The sequence below is a fragment of the Mustela lutreola genome, chromosome 5 (assembly GCF_030435805.1).
Source record: "Mustela lutreola isolate mMusLut2 chromosome 5, mMusLut2.pri, whole genome shotgun sequence".
Taxonomy (NCBI): Eukaryota; Metazoa; Chordata; class Mammalia; order Carnivora; family Mustelidae; genus Mustela; species Mustela lutreola.
In genome coordinates this window covers 43,213,092-43,222,626 of record NC_081294.1, presented here as the reverse complement: position 1 = coordinate 43,222,626, position 9,535 = coordinate 43,213,092, and the positions used below count along the sequence as shown (strand labels likewise).

The following is a 9,535-nucleotide window of genomic DNA, read 5'->3' as shown; positions in this document are numbered from 1 at the left end:
GATGAATACCACACAGGGATCTCCTGCCCTGACCTCACCCAGAACAGGGCAGTCTGCTCCACAAGGGCCCGGGGACCCTAGCAGTTGGTGGGGAGGTGCAGTGGGGGAGATTAAGAGATGCCCATGCGCAGGTGGCCTTGTGATGGACCAGGGTAGGTGCACACCAGGTAGATGCAGGAGGGATGGCAATCTGGACAGAGGCCCAACTAGCAAAGGGGGGAGTGTTGGGTCAAGGCTGGGGAGCAGAAGGCTAGCCGATGTGCCCAACTGGCTGCCTTCCCTGCTGGGCCCAGTGCAAAAGGACAATGAGAGGAACCTGATGCCAAAGTATCGAGATTCCGAGACAGAGATAGCAGAGCACTGAATCAAGTGTGAGGCCTTTCTAAATGCAGGTGGCAAGTCCTTGGATCCAAATCCCATGTTTTGGTTGGAGCATCACATGGCGGGGGTGCGGGGGGCTAGAAGCCTTTTTTTTTTTTTTTTTTTTTTTTTAAATAAATAAAGTTGTTTTACTTGAAGAACCTTTAACAGAAAAGTATATAAAGTCATTCCATAAATGTTGACATAGAGATCTTAAAATATGCCTTTGGAAGAGTCCTCAGTTAAGTCCCTCTGCCTTCCAGAACTAAATAAAGCCAACAATCACCCAACAATCATTTCCTAGAAACAGTTTAAAAATTAAAACAAATAACAAGAAGAAAAAACCCAGTCACTGTCACCACTACCACCACCACCACCACCAGCAACAGCAGCTACAAAAAGATCCTTCAACAGGCTCATGCTTGAAGTGGGGACACATCCCACTTTCGTGGTAAATGGATTGGCCTCAATATTTGAGGCTTTCACACTTGGTTAAAATTTTCCATGATAGAAGCAATGGGTTTTAGAACTAGATAAACTGAGTTCAGATCCTCACTCTCCCACTTAAGGGTATGATGACCTTGGACAAGTCACTTTGAACTTTCTGAATCTCAGTTCCGTCTTCTGCAAAATGAGAATGAAAATAATAGTATTGCATCAGGAAGATTTACTTGAGGATCATAGGAGATGATGCTTAGTCTAGCACTTATTACATTATAACAAATTATCACCACAATTATTATTATTGCTGTTGTCCCTACACAAGAGGGAGAAGGGGGAGATGAGGCTGGAAATGCAGTACATGGTTGGGGACATGGGAAGGGTACTGGTTCCCTGGTGGGAACCACATCCGAGCCCCAAGTCTGGGGGCAGGTAAAGGTGGGGATAACAGCAGAGGTTCTGTTTCAAGATCTCAGAGTGACTCCCCCCATCCCAGCTTCCTATTGGGGTGACCTAATCAAGGCCACAAACCAGCCAGCCTGGCTCCAGCAGCTCTCAGCACCAGAGCCCCACCTGCCAGCACCAGCCTGGGGCAGGCTGAGTGAGGGCTGGATTGGCCACAGATGAGCTCATGCCCACCGGCCCGGCCAACAAGGCCGGACGCTTCTCCTGGCAGGAGCCCCTCAATACTGCCAGCTGGGGGTCAGGATGAGCTGGAGGGCCCCGTGGCGCCCAGATGCCCACGGCCAGCAGGTCTGCTGAGTGTTTGATTACATTCCCGAGCACCCCAGGCAACGCCAAGGCTGGCTGTTCCAACTCCTGCTGGGTCCCGTCTGTCCGCTGCAGAGCTGACATCCCAGGCTCGGCCCCCACGGCCCACCTGCCTTCCACCTTCTGCTTCTCCCTCTCGGCTGCAGACTGCAGCCCTCACGAAGCCAGGTGGCCTCAGCCCTCAATGACTTCATCCTCCTTAAAGGCATCATGTCCCTTTGGTAGCCAGGCCTCTGGAGTCTTTCCTATCCACAGGTCCATAGCCCAGACTCCAGGGTCTCTGCTCTGTACCTGCTGCTCAGCCTCTCTCCCATCCTGCTGGGTGACCCTCTGCAGGGAGAAGGCAGTGTGATGGAAGGGACCCCAGGCCTGGAAATGAGAGCCGTATTTCAAGTTCATTGACACACTATCTCAGAAGTAGCCAGTCGCTCAGCCAACTGTCCCCAGTGAACTGAATCTTCTTTCGAGGCTGGTCTTCCAGGGTGTACACCGCTCATTGGGCATCTGCTCTGGGTATGAAACACAAACGGGTAATGCAGGAACACAGCAGTTCCCTTCACCTGGGTGACCACCATTCCTGTTTCCCTGGGACTATCCTGGTCACAGCACTGAAAGTTCCGATCCCTGGAAACCCCTCTGCTGTGGGCCAGCCTGGATGCTGGTCAGCTCACCCTGCATATGCACCTGTGTTATCCTGTCTGTCTCTGATGATTTGTGTATGGTTTTCAGTGAAAAGATCTGACTTGAGCCTGCCCCAAAAGGAATCGAAAGGGTGCAGTGTGTTGAACATGAAAATAATATGATCTGTGCTTTCAGACTTTATGGGTGCCTTAAAGTTGGCCACCTAATCAGAATTTTCATCACTGCTCAGGCCCCCCGCTTTTAACTCTGCCCTATGGCAAATGTGGACAGATTGCTCTGGAAAGGAAAATTGAGGGAGAAGGAAGAGCTCATCCTGTCCACAGGGGTAATACGGCTTTCCTCAGGCTCATAGGGGGAGAGGATAGAAACTATATGCTAGGTCTCTCTAGTCTGCAACATCCTTGTAAAGAATGTTAGAATTTTAGAACATCAGAGCTAGGACTTAAAGATCTGAGTTCAACCCTGCTTTGTTGAGATAGGGAAACCGAGGTCGCTACAGAGGATTCAGATCAGATGTAATTCCTTTTAATGCCTAATGCTGTGTAGGAAACCCTGGTGCGCCAGGCCCACGCAGGTGACACTGGTGAGGCCAACGAGCAGTCTTGGTTGAGAACCACTGACTCAGACAGAGATCCATTCCTGAGCAGTTCCTCAGTGGAACGGACCAGCGTGAAGTGAAGAGAGGTGCCTGGGAAGTAGAACCCAAAGCAGAAGGTCACACAGGAGGTTCTGTTGAGGGGGGGGTTGCAGGGGGTGGGGGACAGATCCAGGGCAGTACAGCCCAGTGGTTCAGGAGTTCAGACAGATGGGAGGTTGAAACTTAGCTTAGTCTAGACCTGTGACCTTGAGCAAGTAATTAAAGCTTTTCAGAGTTCAGTTTCTTCATCTGAAAAATAGAACATGATAACAGTGCCTAATCCACTGTGGTGGTGTTCGGAGAAATGAGATAATCCCTGCAGCTGAGTGCTGAGTCAAGTACCTGACGTAAAGACTAGCTATTATTGTTATTATTACTTCTCACTCAGGTCAGGGGCATGGTCGGGGGCGCTCATGGAGGGGAGGTGGCTTATGGGCTGTATAGCAAGATGGATGGGGACAATCTTCGACGTCCAGGAAGCTGTCCTCAAGCAGTTTCCAAGGTATGCTGCTGGGGGGGACACTGAGGAGGCCAATTTCCCCGGTGCATGGGGCACTAGAGGCCGGCAGATGCCCCGGTCAGGTCCTGAGGCCAGGAGGAAGAAGGTCCAGGGCCTGGGTCAGGAGTGACGGGGAAGTAGAGAGGGGATGAATGTCAGTGGCATTATGGGGTTCTGCAATCCATACCAATATTCATCCCTCCCTTCCCTCCCTAGGCTGCAGGTTGTCTTGGACAGGCTGGAGGCCAGCTTTGGCCCAGATAGGGACCTGAGGGAAGACAGCCGCTTGCCACTCCACACATGACTAGTCAAAGGGCTCATGGGGCCACTCAGCCACCTTCCCTTGGGTTAATGCCTAATCGGCTCAGACTCGGAGACTTGGGCGGCAATCATTCAGGTGGATAATTGCCCAGGTTGGTCTTCCCGCTGGAGCTCCCCTCACGCTGCATACCCCCAGGCCTCTCATCCAAGTCTGAGGCAGCTTGCAGGAGAGACACCTGGGGGATTCTCCCCGCTACTGGGGAGCTCCTCTGGATGTCTTGGGCAACATACCACGGCAGCCCGCTTGGCACCATGGTCATCCCCAATGCTGGTGACAGATCCCCAACTGTATGGCCCACCGTGGCTCCATAAATGAATAGCTCCCGAGAGATGGGAAATAGCCAAGAGCCTCATTACTCCTTCATAAGCACCAAGACCAGAACCTTAATGCTTGCAGTTATCCTTAGGATCCAGCCTGAACTTCTAGAAAACGACATCCTAGCCATAGAATCAAACTTCAGTTGTAGTCACATGGCAGAGAAAATAGATCTGTTCTGAGCAGCCCCAGGAATTACCAGCCTATTTAACAATCGAGGAAACAGAGACTTAGCAAATTCAAAACATCTGCCTTGGGTCACATAGCCACTATAATAGTGGTAATGATACAGATATGTAGAATTCTTGTCTATTGTCCAGGTTGGGGCTCAGCTGAACATCAGATAAAGATGCCAAGAGTCAGAACTGGACTGCTGGGAGAGGTAATGAGCTCCCTATAATTAGAGGGATGCAAGCAAAATCTCACTTACTCATCAGGGAAGCTGCAGAGGGGCTGCAAGTCCTGGGGAGTGGGGAGGGAATTGGATAAGATGGTTGTAGAGCCATTTTCAGCCCTGGAGGGTGGGGCGGGAACTGTTTCATTTACCTCTCCGTCCCCAGCACCAGTAGAGTCCCTGGAAGAGTGTAGGTATACAGCCTCACACAACACAAGCAAATGAATGCATTCTGTAACTAAAAAGCACAGCAGTGAGAGAGGGAGGAGAGCTAATTCCTGTCTGACTTTTTTTCCCTTCCCTTAAAACACCAGTTCTCAGCACAGCAAGCACATTAGAGTCATTTGGAGAAGGAGAGCAGAACGGTGCCCCATAAATTGTACCCAAACTAAGATGTCCTGCTTCCCGGTGAGACGCAGGCGCTGTGCCTGGCACTTCACACACATTATCTATCCCACGAATCCGCACAACCTTATGAAGCCAGGATTCTTGTTACCCCCCCATTTCACAGATGGGGCAGCCAGAGCTTGGAGAGGATAAGCCGTTTACGAAGAAAGTCATAGCTAGTAACAGTAAGAAGAAGAATTACCAGGAGACTTGGGGGAGACTTTCTCTGCTAAGTGACTTCCATTTAACCTTTATCTCACTGAGTCCTCATGAGGTAAGAGTTACTGTTTACTCCCATCTTTTCTTTTCTTTCTTTCTTTTTAAAATATTTATTTATTTATTTGACAGACAGAGATCACAAGTAGGCAGAGAGGCAGGCAGAGAGAGAGGAGGAAGCAGGCTCCCCGCTGTGCAGAGAGCCCAATGCGGGGTTTGATCCCAGGACCCTGAGATCACGACCTGAGCCAAAGGCAGAGGCCCCAACCCACCGAGCTACCCAGACGTCCCACCCCCATCTTTTCGAAGAAAGAAACTGAGGCTCTGACTCAGTATCTCACCCAAGATTACTGAGCTCCTAGGTGGCAGCCCTGGGATTTTGAATCTGGCCTGGGAGGGTCTCGGATCTCGGCAGTGTCAGGGAGGAATGTGGAGGGAACACTGGCCCGGAGCTTAGCAACCCAGGTCCTTCCCTAGTCCCCTCATGGTCTCTGTGTGTTCCCCCAAGAGTACTACCTGCCTAGGGCCTCAGTTTCTCCTTCTGTCAAACCTAGGAGGGAGGTGGAGATGGGCGTCATTTCTTAGCAACTTTCCAGCCGTCATTTTCCATGACTCGATTCCCCACTGAGTTCTGGGCCACAAACCAGTTGGCTTCCTCCTTCCCTCTCCGTGAGACAGAGAGCTGGCAGGAGGGGGATGATCCGCCTCAATTCTCCCACCTCCTTTTTCCTCCTCCTCCTGGGCTGGGACACACCTACTCAACTTTCTCAGCAGCCTCCTCGGCGTGCGAGTGCACCGGGCTTTCCTGCTCTGTCTCTGCACCTCCCTCGGGAGCCTGTCAGCCCGGTGCGTGTGGAAAGGGCTCCAGCCCAGCAGCTCACCCTGGGGCACTCTCCCCTACCTGAAGGGCGTAGGTAAGGACGGCTGGAGGATGGGAGGTTGAGGGAAGGGGTTGCGGGGCGAATCCCATTCCTGTGCCTTGTTCCAGAGCAGGTGGGGGCGTTCTAAGGCTCTTGGAAGGTGGGGACGGGACCAGGATTTGAGAGGGGCAGGCATGGTGGGGGTAGGGAAACCTGGGCCCGAGGTGCCTCTGTACACTGAATGAAGCCAGAGATGTAGCCAGCCCAAGCCTGGGGGCTGGGGGGGTTGGGGCCCAGGAATGGACAAGGCCAGGGTTTTTGATCTCATGAAGGAGCAAGGTCATATTTGCACGTGTGAAAAGTTGGAGTTATGTCCTTGGAAGAATGAAAGTCTCTGCGTGGGCTTTCCAGGGCTGAGCCTTCCGGGGGTGGGGGGGTGTGGTGACATTTTCCTACATGCTTTAAGTGGGGAAGTGCTGCGGCCAGGGAGCCAAGAGGTGCTGGTTTCTTGAGTGTGTCCAGGGAGGCAAAGGAGTCCTGTTACAGAAAGCACCTGGTGTGGAGGAGGGAAGGAGTGCCCGAGGGACAGTCAGAGAACCTGGCCGGCCCTGGCTCTTGTGTGGCTCTTGAGGCACCCTGATTAGAACCTCAGCTTTCCTGGCTATAAAAGGAGGGTGCTCACCATCTATTAGGGCTGTAAAAGACTGTGAGTCTGAGAGGCACCAGGGGCAGCCCCGGTGCCGGGTGAGTGGGAGCAGTTCTTTCCCCCGTCTTGGGGGAAGCAGGAATCTGATGCATATCTTTGGAGGCAGGTGAGCTGGAGTGGAACGTTGAACAGAGCCACCAGGCCAGAGTTCAGCCCTCCACTGGAGAGAGGGTGTGCTATATGTCCCAATGTGGGGAGCAGCAGAGCACACTGGCGTTTGCTGAGGGCTTGGAAGGGCTGCCTCTGTCCCCTGCCACATTCTGGCGCTGGTGGCCTCAGCTCGGAGAGAGGAAGGAGGCAGAGAAGCAGGCTTGGGGCTCCTTTTACAGATGGGGAGCTGAGGCTGGGCAGATGAACAGAGCCCTCCACGCAGAACACTACTAACTGCTACTGTTCCTGTTGGTACTTGCTGGGTGCTTCCTGTGTTCAGGACTGGGCTGAGTATGCATGGTCATTTGAAAATTGTGAGTCTTTGAAGGAGGATGGAAAGAGCATTTCATTATTCATGTCTCTGTAACTCCCAGGCTGTGTGCTCTAAGATGGTCCCATACCTCTTTGGGCCTATTTCCCTACATATAAAATAAAGGTGGCTCGATTAATATTATGATCGATTTTTGACTGCTTCACCCCAGTAAGCCTGTTGGGTAGGCAAAGCAGGAATGGCTGTCTATGTTGTAGATGAGGGACGCAGGGCAAGCTCAGGTTTCCCCCAGTGTTCTCCACGGACCACAGGTTATACTGTGGCAAGGAGGTGCTAAATCCATGACATTGACTAGCCTGGCAGAGTGCAACAGTGACACCCTCCTCCACCAGGAGCTCCCCGGGCCTCAGGTTTCTCATCTGTAAAATGGAAGAGGAGCTAGAGGGAGTCAAGGTCTCTCTGGAACCCTCCTGTGATTCCATGACTCGTAGGGTTCTCCTTAAGGACTCAGGGAACAGACCCAGAAGCGCAGGGACATTCTCCAGCCCCTCCGTATCAGCTGTGGCTGTGCCTTCTACAGGGAGGGTCGGCCAGGCTCACTCTACACCAGTCCTCTGTGAGTTGGGCCACCACGCTCCTGTCCCTGCACATTCTTCCTTGGGTGCAAAGGAACTCCCCTCAGGCTAGAAGTTCTCTTTCCAGCTGCCCCACGGTATGCCACGATGCTGGCACTCCTGCTGGCCAGGTGGGGCCAGGTAGGAGAGAATGTGGGGCAAGGGCCATGTCTTAAAGAAAACCAGGCAATGATGCCAGTATGATCAGGGACCTTCTGTACCCCCTGGATGGGCCTTGCCTTTTGCGTTCCTTTAGAACTGGACCGGGCAGAGCCTCCGGAATATCCCATGATTCCTGGGTTCCCAGCACAAGCAGAGTTGGCTCAGAATCTCAAAGCTACTCTTTCTATGGCTAATGGTCTTAATGCTTACATTTATAATGAGGGTTTCTAGACAGGCTTACAAAGACGTGTGGATTCAAATCCTGGATGTTATTAGTTGTGTGACCTGGGCCTCAACTTCTCTAAACCTCAGTCTCCTAATTTGAGAAAGAGGGCTAATGATAGTCCTTTCCTCAGAGATGGATGTGACATTTAAGTGAGTTCCTGCAGGTAGCACATAGGGTCGTATTCATTACTCTCGCAGTCATCAGGTAACCAGCTCTCTCTGCCTCCCCTGAGTGGAGGCCAGCTCACAGCTCCCTGAAGTCTTCCTTCATAAGACAAATCAGAGTTGCAATTATTAATTATTTGAGGGTTCTTTGTTTTTTTTTTTTTTTAAAGATTTTTATTTATTTATTTGACAGATCACAAGTAGGCAGAGAGGCAGGCGGGGGCGGAGGGGGGGGAAGCAGGCTCCCCGCTGAGCAGAGAGCCAGATGCAGGGCTCGATCCCAGGACCCTGAGATCATGACCCAAGCTGAAGGCAGAGGCTTTAACCCACTGAGCCACCCAGGTGCCCCGAGGGTTCTTTTCGGATACCCTCTCTACTACGAAGTATTGCTTACTGTTCTGGCCCCCATGTCCAGCACAGAGCCCGGCCCATCAGATGCTCATTGCATAGCTGCTGAGAGAACACATGAATCTTCATCTCTAATTCATAGACGAGAACTGTCACTTAGAGGAACTAAGCATTAGCCTGACCCATCACAGGTCAATAAGAGCGGGGCACAGAAAGATCCTTAGAGATAATTGAATCAGAGAGACAGAGATGCCGCAGCCTGGCCAGAGAACGCTGAGCCCTTGGCTGAGGTCACACAGCAAGTGAGCGGGGAAGGCAGGTCTACTCCCCAGACATTTTCACTCAGCTTTGCCCCTCTCTGTTGAGCTTCGTTCAGGAAAGGGCATTGCTTCCTAGTCAGGTCATCCATCTAGGAGGCGGGCGAATCATCTTCACCTCTGCAGAATGCAATTTGGGATCCATAACCAGGATGATGGCTAGACTGAGTTGCCCTTCAGGGGATGGGGGACATAAATTTCATCAATCGGAGCCCTGCCCCAACGCTCACCAGCACACACACACACACATAGGCACACGCATGCGCGTGTGCACACCACTCTATCACTACTGCCTGCAATTAGAAGGGTCCTCAGGAGTTCCCTGAAGTCTCTGAGAATCGTTGGTCCCATTTAATGGATAGAACCATAGATTCTGAATTACTTGCCTCAAGTCACCACTTTCTAATGCTGTCCTGGGTTGTTTGCAGCCCTCAGGGAGCCATTGCTGAGCACGGGATTTAAACACGGAAAGGGGAGCTCTCATTTACTGGCCTTTCTGTGTGCCTGACGCCAGGTTAGACCCATGCACAAGGACCTTCTGTTCTGCATAACGGCCCTTCAGGCCAGTAGGCCCTACCCAGTAGCTCTTCCTCTGATTTTCTGCGTGGAGACAGGAGACACTCAGAGAGGCTCAGCCACTTCCCGTCCATCCCACAGCTTTTGTCCTCTGGGCACTGACTTCACTACACCTAATGAGTGTGAGCATATGTCAGGCCCCCAGAGATTCATGGTT

General features: G+C 52.0%; 1 protein-coding gene across 1 annotated transcript in view; it reads left to right on the top strand.

The window, feature by feature from the left end:
* Positions 1-5,713: 5,713 nt before the first annotated feature.
* The window catches only part of FAT2 (FAT atypical cadherin 2), a 77,551-nt gene continuing 73,729 nt past the window's right edge, over positions 5,714-9,535 (top strand). The window contains exon 1 of the mRNA XM_059174084.1: positions 5,714-5,898. The gene's annotated coding sequence lies outside the window, so the exon portion shown is untranslated. The remainder of the gene's footprint in view (positions 5,899-9,535) is intronic.